General features: G+C 56.0%; 2 non-coding genes and 1 pseudogene across 2 annotated transcripts; all 3 read right to left on the minus strand.

Annotated features, from left to right (window-relative positions):
* Nucleotides 1-202, minus strand: part of LOC144413522 (large subunit ribosomal RNA) — a 3,695-nt pseudogene extending 3,493 nt beyond the window's left edge.
* Nucleotides 203-490: 288 nt separating this feature from the next.
* Nucleotides 491-644, minus strand: LOC144413132 (5.8S ribosomal RNA). Its single transcript, XR_013469169.1, has one exon. It is a non-coding gene; the product is annotated as a 5.8S ribosomal RNA (ribosomal RNA).
* Nucleotides 645-942: 298 nt separating this feature from the next.
* On the minus strand, nt 943-2,752 carry LOC144413310 (small subunit ribosomal RNA). The gene has a single exon (XR_013469344.1). It is a non-coding gene; the product is annotated as a small subunit ribosomal RNA (ribosomal RNA).
* Nucleotides 2,753-5,000: the final 2,248 nt, after the last annotated feature.

The following is a 5,000-nucleotide window of genomic DNA, read 5'->3' on the forward strand; positions in this document are numbered from 1 at the left end:
GATCAGAAGGACACCGGCGCTCGCCGTCAGCCGCACTGGGACTTCCGTACGTCACAACTCGGCGCGCTCGAAAAGCGCGCAGATTCGACGCTGGACTCTTCCCGGTTCACTCGCCGTAACTCAGGGAATCCCTGTTGGTTTCTTTTCCTCCGCTTAATAATATGCTTAAATTCAGCGGGTGCTCTCGCCTGAACTCAGGTCGTATGTGTCAAGCGGGCCGCTTCTTACACGGCCCGCTGGCATCGCAAGTCGTCGCCGCCGGCGCCGACCGAGCGCGTACCGTCGCCGCCTTGGCCCACGGTCGGTCTTGATCTCGTGACCGGACCGACCGACCTGGACCCGCCCCTCGAACGTAGTTGAACACGTCGAGTGGCCGGCGGTGTACGGGACACGCGGTCGCGCCGAGAAAGCTCGGCGACCGCTTCAACTTGGGGCGACGCCCGGCCGTCTTCGCAGAGGCCAGGCGACGGCCCTCGGGTGAGGACGAACGCGACCCTGAGGCAGACGCGGTCCCGGGATTGACCCGAGACCGCAATTCGCGTTCAGAAGGTCGACGTTCAATGTGTTCTGCAATTCACATTACTTCTCGCACTTGGCTGCGTCCTTCATCGACTCGCGAGCCGAGTGATCCACCGTTAAGAGTCGTCCTCGACGTTTCGCCCGGCGCCGAAGCGCGCGGACGTCACACTGTGGGATCGACCACAAAACCACCACCGACAACAACTGCACAAAAACACCAACAAACGGCGCCGAGCGACCGCCGGGCTGGGCCGGCGGCACATCGAGCGCGGTGCCCAGAAGCCACCATCGCACTCGGCTGCCTTGCTATGCCAACGTGTTACGCGTGTCGCACGGGGCGGAACCCCGATTGACGGCCGCCCTCTCGGCGGCACCCAAAGACAATTCAGTGCGCGGTCGGCCGGGGCCTACCACCACCTTCGGTAATGATCCTTCCGCAGGTTCACCTACGGAAACCTTGTTACGACTTTTACTTCCTCTAAATGATCAAGTTTGATCGTCTTCTCGACACGCCGACGCGGCCGTTGCCAGCCGCGACGGGGCCGATCCAAGGATCTCACTAAACCATTCAATCGGTAGTAGCGACGGGCGGTGTGTACAAAGGGCAGGGACGTAATCAACGCAAGTTGATGACTTGCGCTTACTGGGAATTCCTCGTTCAAGGGAAACAATTGCAAGTCCCTATCCCAATCACGAATGAGGTTCAACGGGTTACCCGGACCTTTCGGCCTAGGTTAGACACTCGCTGCTTCACTCAGTGTAGCGCGCGTGCGGCCCCGGACATCTAAGGGCATCACAGACCTGTTATTGCTCAATCTAGTGTGGCTAAACGCCACTAGTCCCTCTAAGAAGTTAGACGCCGACCGAGAAGGTCGCGTAACTATTTAGCATGCCAGAGTCTCGTTCGTTATCGGAATTAACCAGACAAATCGCTCCACCAACTAAGAACGGCCATGCACCACCACCCACAGAATCAAGAAAGAGCTCTCAATCTGTCAATCCTACCTGTGTCCGGGCCGGGTGAGTTTCCCCGTGTTGAGTCAAATTAAGCCGCAGGCTCCACTCCTGGTGGTGCCCTTCCGTCAATTCCTTTAAGTTTCAGCTTTGCAACCATACTTCCCCCGGAACCCAAAGACTTTGGTTTCCCGGAAGCTGCCGGAAAGGTCGTCATGGTAACGCCTCCCGATCGCTAGTTGGCATCGTTTATAGTCAGAACTAGGACGGTATCTGATCGTCTTCGAACCTCTGACTTTCGCTCTTGATTAAAGAAAACATTCTTGGCGAATGCTTTCGCAGTAGTTCGTCTTCCGCCGATCCAAGAATTTCACCTCTAACGGCAGAGTACGGACGCCCCCGTCTGTCCCTCTTAATCATTACCTCGTGCTCCGAAAACCAACAAAATAGAACCGAGGTCCTATTCCATTATTCCATGCAACACTATGCAGGCGAACAGCCTGCTTTGAACACTCTAATTTTTTCAAAGTAAACTTATCGGCCACCGCCGACACTCAGTCAAGAGCACCGACGGAGAACCGAAGGTGAGGCGAACGCAACCAGTGACACGCCTTGCGACGGACCGGCGGCGCTCGCCCAAAATCCAACTACGAGCTTTTCAACCGCAACAACTTTAGCATACACTGTTGGAGCTGGAATTACCGCGGCTGCTGGCACCAGACTTGCCCTCCAATGGATACTCGTTAAGAGTTTTAGGATGTACTCATTCCAATTACAGGGCCTCGTTAGAGTCCTGTATTGTTATTTTTCGTCACTACCTCCCCGTGTCGGGAATGGGTAATTTGCGCGCCTGCTGCCTTCCTTGGATGTGGTAGCCGTTTCTCAGGCTCCCTCTCCGGAATCGAACCCTGATTCCCCGTTACCCGTTATCACAAAGGTAGGCACGTAGCGTACCTTCGACAGTTGATAGGGCAGACACTTGAATGATACGTCGTCGGTGCAGAGACCGTACGATCCGCGTGGTTATCCAGAGTCATCAAACGTCACAGGACGAACCCGGTCGGTTTTGATCTGATAAAAGCGCGCCTCCCGAAGTCGGCGCTTAATGCATGTATTAGCTCTAGAATTACCACAGTTATCCACTTCGCTTACGAGACCAAATAAACCAAGACTGATTTAATGAGCCATTCGCAGTTTCGCTTTACGAGAACTCGTACTTGCACCTGCATGGCTTAATCTTTGAGACAAGCATATCACTACTGGCAGGATCAACCAGATAGCTGCGACAGCTGCGCTCGGCCCTTGCTGGGCCGCCCGGCGCGTGCTCGTCGCATTCGTTTAAGACCGAGGCGATCGCCTGCGGCCGTACTCAGCTTCGACAGTCGCTGGCCGCGACGTCCACGCTCTCGCCGGCAGTGCCAGGCGGAGCGATTTGCGTTTTTTCTTTGCTCGCCCTCTCTCGGGCTCGATCCATTCAGTTTCGCACAAACAAGAGCTCTGCCGGCCGCCTGCAGCGGTGCCTAAAACCCGGGCATAACAATGCGACCGTTCTGCTAGGCCGACAAGCGCTCAAGCCAGACGCTCGATCGAACGCCCCCTACATATTAGTCGAGACAACGGCTCGCTCATTAGCATCGCGTTTGTACTTTAACTTTTTTTGGCTCGGCTTCTTTCGACGCCGATGCCGGCGACGCAGCACTCTCTCGCCCGCCAGCCACCGAGAAAAGGGTGCGCTCCGACCGGCCCCGCACCGCTCTTTCTTGGCTCATTCGAAATTACTGTCTTTCGCTCTGACATGCCTTACCTAGGGTTAGGTTAGTATGCTTGCACGTTTGTACTTTAACTTTTTCCGGCTCGGCTTCTTTCGACGCCGATGCCGGCGACGCAGCACTCTCTCGCCCGCCAGCCACCGAGAAAAGGGTGCGCTCCGACCGGCCCCGCACCGCTCTTTCTTGGCTCATTCGAAATTACTGTCTTTCGCTCTGACATGCCTTACCTAGGGTTAGGTTAGTATGCTTGCACGTTTGTACTTTAACTTTTTTCGGCTCGGTTTCTTTCGACGCCGATGCCGGCGACGCAGCACTCTCTCGCCCGCCAGCCACCGAGAAAAGGGTGCGCTCCGACCGGCCCCGCACCGCTCTTTCTTGGCTCATTCGAAATTACTGTCTTTCGCTCTGACATGCCTTACCTAGGGTTAGGTTAGTATGCTTGCACGTTTGTACTTTAACTTTTTTCGGCTCGGTTTCTTTCGACGCCGATGCCGGCGACGCAGCACTCTCTCGCCCGCCAGCCACCGAGAAAAGGGTGCGCTCCGACCGGCCCCGCACCGCTCTTTCTTGGCTCATTCGAGTTTACTGTCTTTCGCTCTGACATGCCTTACCTAGGGTTAGGTTAGTATGCTTGCACGTTTGTACTTTAACTTTTTTCGGCTCGGCTTCTTTCGACGCCGATGCCGGCGACGCAGCACTCTCTCGCCCGCCAGCCACCGAGAAAAGGGTGCGCTCCGACCGGCCCCGCACCGCTCTTTCTTGGCTCATTCGAAATTACTGTCTTTCGCTCTGACATGCCTTACCTAGGGTTAGGCTAGTATGCTTGCACGTTTGTACTTTAACTTTTTCCGGCTCGGCTTCTTTCGACGCCGATGCCGGCGACGCAGCACTCTCTCGCCCGCCAGCCACCGAGAAAAGGGTGCGCTCCGACCGGCCCCGCACCGCTCTTTCTTGGCTCATTCGAAATTACTGTCTTTCGCTCTGACATGCCTTACCTAGGGTTAGGTTAGTATGCTTGCACGTTTGTACTTCAACTTTTTTCGGCTCGGCTTCTTTCGACGCCGATGCCGGCGACGCAGCACTCTCTCGCCCGCCAGCCACCGAGAAAGGGTGCGCTCCGACCGGCCCCGCACCGCTCTTTCTTGGCTCATTCGAAATTACTGTCTTTCGCTCTGACATGCCTTACCTAGGGTTAGGTTAGTATGCTTGCACGTTTGCACTTTAACTTTTTTCGGCTCGGCTTCTTTCGACGCCGATGCCGGCGACGCAGCACTCTCTCGCCCGCCAGCCACCGAGAAAAGGGTGCGCTCCGACCGGCCCCGCACCGCTCTTTCTTGGCTCATTCGAAATTACTGTCTTTCGCTCTGACATGCCTTACCTAGGGTTAGGTTAGTATGCTTGCACGTTTGTACTTTAACTTTTTTCGGCTCGGCTTCTTTCGACGCCGATGCCGGCGACGCAGCACTCTCTCGCCCGCCAGCCACCGAGAAAAGGGTGCGCTCCGACCGGCCCCGCACCGCTCTTTCTTGGCTCATTCGAAATTACTGTCTTTCGCTCTGACATGCCTTACCTAGGGTTAGGTTAGTATGCTTGCACGTTTGTACTTTAACTTTTTTCGGCTCGGCTTCTTTCGACGCCGATGCCGGCGACGCAGCACTCTCTCGCCCGCCAGCCACCGAGAAAAGGGTGCGCTCCGACCGGCCCCGCACCGCTCTTTCTTGGCTCATTCGAAATTACTGTCTTTCGCTCTGACATGCC

The sequence above is a fragment of the Styela clava genome, chromosome 15, assembly GCF_964204865.1.
Source record: "Styela clava chromosome 15, kaStyClav1.hap1.2, whole genome shotgun sequence".
NCBI lineage: Eukaryota > Metazoa > Chordata > Ascidiacea > Stolidobranchia > Styelidae > Styela > Styela clava.